This window comes from Panulirus ornatus, chromosome 63 (assembly GCF_036320965.1).
Source record: "Panulirus ornatus isolate Po-2019 chromosome 63, ASM3632096v1, whole genome shotgun sequence".
NCBI classification, from domain to species: Eukaryota; Metazoa; Arthropoda; class Malacostraca; order Decapoda; family Palinuridae; genus Panulirus; species Panulirus ornatus.
This window is the reverse complement of record NC_092286.1, coordinates 8,572,919-8,579,199: the sequence shown is the minus strand read 5'-3', so window position 1 is coordinate 8,579,199 and position 6,281 is coordinate 8,572,919.

Genomic DNA, 6,281 nt, shown 5'->3' with positions numbered 1-6,281 from the left:
CATTAGTAGCCTATAAAGATCTCTTTCATGTGGCTGGTGCAGATAAAATTTCTGTGCTCAGTACTCCTATAATCACCATGGTAAATGCATTACTCGTAATATCTCAGGTCTTGTGTATAGTGACCCACAGAAAATATGAAGACTTTTAGATGAACTAAGTGATGAGAAGGAAGACTTATCAGATGTATTATTTGGTGAGGACAGTGAAGAAACAAGTGACTCAGAGAATGAATTTAGTGGGAGTAAGAAGGGCAATTAGCGACCCAGGTACCCATCAAATGCATTTCTGTCAACCTTGCACTCAGCCTTTGGGTGGTCAAGCTGAATAAATTTTCTACCAAATGCACCTAATTTTCATGTATATAATCCTTAAGTAATGGTGGACTATAGTGGCCACAGATGATAGGAAAGAGCTATACTAGTTCTAAGCATATTTTAAGTGGAAAAGATCATAACAAGCAAACAGGACCTTCATATCCTCCACACGTATGTTTAAAAGAAGAAGGATTGCTTCAGATTTGCTGCTCATGCTTAATGTGCATGAGGTAATAATTCTACATATGTTCATGTTATTTGAAACCTGTGCTGTACCTGCCTAAGAATGGAAGTCAAGTGCGACACCAAGCTCAAGAAAAGCAGAATCAAGATCTCCATGTCTTCCCCTCCTATCTCATTTTAGATGTGTTAGCCACACCCCATTCTTCCTATTCATTCAGTATTCCTTCAAGCCAACATTATGTTTTTGAATTTTTTGTTTACACTCTGTTGTCAGTCTATCTGGGCACACACACACGCACACACACACACACACACATATATATATTTTATTTTATTTTTTATTTAATTGTACTTTGTCGCTGTCTCCCACGTTAGCGAGGTAGTGCAAGGAAACAGACAAAAGAATGGCCCAACCCATCCACATACACATGTATATACATAATGCCCACACATGCACATATACATACCTATATATTTCAATGTATACATACATATACATATGTACATACCTATATATTTCAATGTATACATACATATACACACACAGACATATTCATATATACACATGTACATATTCATACATGCTGCCTTCATCTATTCCGCCGCCACCCTGCCACACATGAAATGGCACCCCCCTCCCCCTGTGTGTGTGTGAGGTAGCGCTAGGAAAGGACAACAAAGGCCACATTCATCACATTCAGTCTCTGGCTGTCATGTGTAATGCACCAAAACCACAACTCCCTTTCCACATCCTGGCCCCACAAAACTTTCCATATGAGTGGATGGGTCTCTCTTCCTCTGTTTCTTGGCACTACCTCACTGACATGGGAAATGGTGATCAGGTATAAACAGAAAACAGCATCGCCAACCCCTGAATCAGCGAGGTAGCACCAGGGAACAAACAAAAAAGGCCACATTCGTTCACAGTCTCTAACTGTCAAGTGTAAAGCACCAAAACTGCACGACAGCTATAGACTATATTACAACAACCAGAAGATAAAAGAGGAATAATGTTTCAGACTTTATGTTTAGCATATAAAGTCCATGAACAGATGATATTCCTGGTATATGAAACTGATACTGCAATTTCTATCATGAATACCACAAAGAAAACTATTTAATAATTCACTTACTTTATACAGCAGTATATGAAGGGCATCCTATTGCTCCTGAATGCATAAAACGGCTGTGATCACTGCTAGTTTGCTATTTTCTTTTCACATCAGAAATGCCTGCAAAAAAAAAAAAAAAAAGGTGGTCTATAGATGCGTTTTCTGTATTGTGGATTCTGCTTTGCCATGCAAACTGACTGTATTTGAGCATTTGCCAAAAGAATCATTTATATTTAGGTTAAGCATTAGGTGAATTTTTATCTGAGAGTATGAATATTGTTTTTGAAAAAATTGAATATGAGAGATTTTTCAACTAACCCATCAAAAATGTTCCGAAGAGAAATACTTTTCTGAAAATCATTATGAAATAGCAGTCCAATTCATAGCAACTTAGTTCACCTATAGCACCCTTATTCACAGCAGACATTTACATACTATATAATAGCAGCTTAGCTCATAGCCATTCTGACTGGATAAACTCAGCCAAAAACAAAAGAGTGACAGCAAATAGTGGGTTTCATACAATAGAAAAATCTACTTACTATATAATAACCATCTGACCATGTTTTGCTTATCCTACTATTACAATAACAATCCTCTATGCCTGCTGCACTCATTCATTTATGGCAAAGTCTCAAACAAATTTAGTTTTCTTTCTTTTGGACTTGCTCCCTGTTTTCCTTACTAGAGAGGTAGTGCTAGGAACAAATACAAAAGACACCCTCAATCGGTTACTAAAACCACAGCCTCCTATCCACAATCAAGCTCCACAGACCTTAAAATATTTTAACCATACAAAGTAATGGATACAAAATCCTTCTTTGCTTTGCTATTATTACCCAACTTGCAATAATAATATCTATAATCACATAACTGTTCAACTATTTAGTCTGGTTTCTTTTCTTTTCCTGCCATTATGTAATATTCAACACTATTATCCTCCAAACCTAGACCCTGGATGCCTGATCCTCAAGATCCCAAACATTTAAAAATCTGTTGGTAACTAGGTTTTCTCCGGGTCAAATGTTTTTTCCTAGGTTGTGGAGGTATTTGAGTAATGCAGATAATGATGCATGAGTTTTCTTCTTAAATTCAAAATATATCCCAAAGCCAGACCAAACTGTCAGTGCTTAAGATGAAATAATTTTTCTCTCAAAAGCCTACAATACATTCTTGTACCAACACCCTTGCACACCAATTAGTTTAACTTTGAGAGGATACACTGTGACTGTACTCACAGAACTAATAGTACCAAACCCAGGCTTATGCCCTTATATAATAACCATGCTTTAATATATATTTCTCTGACTGGAAAACAAAATATACAGTGAATTACAGTATAGTGTTCTCAAATAGTTACAACACATTTATTATTAACTCTGAGGTATTACTCTCCAGCTGTAGCAGCTACCATAATCGTTAACAAATGCATCTCGCATTCATCCTTATCAATCCCATTGAGACAACAGGAGTCATATTATTCATTTTGGAATAATCGGACCCATCCATAAAGGAAATTTATCTGTTAGGTATATACATCCAGCACATGTCTAAGTAGACACACAGATCAACACACTTGTCATTCATTAAAAGACCCCTATGTGGGGTGTAAGGTTAATTAAGTATAGCTAACCCTACTTATTTTATATACATATCACCAGTGGTTCCTTGAATTATCATTCAAACCAATTACCATTTAATGTCATATAAACTAGCTATTAATATTTGTATGATTTTTGAAGAGAAGGGAAAACTAAGTTATATGTGCTACTCTGCCATTAATCCTAACACAGTTGACTAATACTACAATTAACTATATTAATTTTTCGGCAGATTACCATTAGATCATATTGCGGGGTGACCCAGACCTGAAATGCATCAATCCAATACCTAAATATTAACCCCATCTAACTCTGGATGTGTAAGTTTGCTTCCTTCAACAAATCAGTCATATTCGACTAAAAGATACTAGACACACTCCTCTAAAAGACACTGATCGTTAGTGACCGAGTTCATTCTATGGGAAAAGAAAAAAAAAGAGCCCACAGGTACGACATCAACATGGGGCCCACCAAGGTAACACAGGGGGTTCCATCATGAGTCATGGCCGCACGCACCCGGGGTCGGGGTGGGAGATGGTGGCTCGTTACCTTGGGGGGGAAAGAGTTCATGTAGTCTGTTGGTTGAGCTCATCTGATTCCTCCAGTATATAAGTTGTATATACAGTAGTGATTAACAAAGATATCTGCTGGAGTAATCTTGCTGCACAGCAAGGAAAACAGATATTCGGATACAGAATTATGACTTTAACTCGGATGATAGAGATAGCAAACAAAAAATGTTGACATACATCAACCGATTTAAAGAGGTCGAATAGAAAGATGGAAAACACCTTGATGATATCACTTGATAACAACCAATACCGACATTTGTGTCGTATGCCAGCCAGCATGGCTGGTCCATGAGGTACAAAAGTATTCAGGACTACAGTGAATAAAATCAATCACAATTCAGGCCATTACAAATCTTTAACTTATTCTAACGCACAATGAATATTGAAAAAAAACAAGATATTCAGGACAACAGGAAGTATTTCAGACTTTCAGAATTACATGAAACATTCCAAATGTATTCCACAGTAGAACGAATGTTTCGTGCATATTACAACCCAGTAAACACAACCGTACTCCAATCACAGACGTCACGAATGTATTTCAGACTACAGAAAACGTCACGAACGTATTACACACACCAACAAACGTCACGAATGTATTCCAGAATACAGAAAAAAAAAGCCATCAATGTATTTCAGACCACAGTAACTACCACAACGTATCACAGAAAAATAATCGACACGAATGTAGCCAGAAGAAAGAAATGTCTAAAATCACTGAAGATTACAGTAAACGTCACAACGTATCACGAGCCATTACGAAAATAAATACCAGAAAAACACAAATAAAAACCAGCTGCAGTAGGATTAGCTTTATAACACATCTCCTGGATTGTATTGCCAAGTGAAGTGAGACATACCACTCCTCTCGGAATCTCATGAGCCAAGTATGTATTGATAACCCAAGCATGAGACATAATGTATTTCAGGCACTCAACAGACTTTGAACGTATTGGGTTATCAATATGGGCATGAAGCATACTTACCATGGGTGGGCTGAGGGGATGTATGAGATAGGCTGAGAACACCTTGTAGTCAGCATATACACACGCACAGTAGAATGGTTTGCTGAATTAGCAAATAAAGTAAGAAGAAGAAAAAAAAACACGCGACGTGACATGGGTGGCCTTAATGACTCCAATTATCCAGTCCAAGAATACACGTAGTAGGTTCAATTAAAGATGCATACAGGGCGAGTTATATAGTCCTATAGGCACATGGAAGAGTAACATGACTAAATACATCAATCTAATTGTGTGTGTGTGTGTGTGTGTGTGTGTGTGTGTGAGGTAGGGCTGGACATTCGACTGTGTCATCAGATTTGCGTGGGAGGCTGCCTGGCAGTTGCTATCTTACGTAAACTGGTTATACCATACCACATTTTTTTTTTCTTTTAATGTCTCCACAGATTTACGTTATCATTCCCAGTAACTGAACGATCTCTTGAAATATTGCAAGTTCCATAATAAGTTCTGAACAATGAAGTTTCGTTAATTCTGAGCTATCACAAACCGAACCTTTCTCGTACACTGAACCATCATAACAGTTCCATAACCTCTAAACAACTACATATAATTCCACAATCACACAACCATAACAAATTGTTCCCATTAATCCTCTTCATTACTTAGAAGAAACTCAAGCAATTCTTAGATTACATTAAACTATAACAACTGTCTGCCAAACTCCATTTTTCCGAGAGTTTCTCCAACTCAAATCCTCAAGGCTCTTTCATGTGTGTTCCAAGAAACACCACGCGTTATGTGCTGTGATCCACGGGCACCATAAATATTCCTGGATCTTGCCTGAAGTTTCTTTCATAAATATTCCTGGATCTTGCCTGAAGTTTCTTTCTGATAGCCTGAATAAAACTGAGAGTTTACCTAATTGACCCTTCCCGGGCAGCGTCGACAGAAAGACCCAAAAAGAAACGTATGAAACCAACGAAAAAACGGAATGAGTTAATATTACGGACATGATGCATGAAATATCAAACTATACATTAATCAAAATAAAATGTCAAGCGACAACACAAAAGAGCCAGTACAGAAATATATGGCCTTCAATTTCCATGTTAATGGCGGACAGAGAGAATGGGTAAAATGAAGTTCTTAAAACAAACGTAAATGATCGCAGTTAAAGACCAAAAACCAAGTGCTGGGATAATTTTTTTTCTTCTTCACTCATATTCCTCTGTACCTGCACGTTCAACAGGTGTCCCAAACACCTGTGCGCTGGGCGGCCTTTTGATACACTTGCTCCCACGTGAGATGGTTTGCTCACCAAACATTTTTAAATATGGGAAGAATATGCTCAAATTCTAACCAGTAATTTCGTCAAAGTATTGAGCACTATATATTCACTATTTCTTTTTTCTTCATCGAAGTTACTCATTTGTTTAAATACGATACGAAACCAATAGATAAAATCGACCGGGACAAGTGGCAATGAGCGTGACGTAGATGAGTCGACTGTTGCTCTCGAGGTGTGGGCCACCA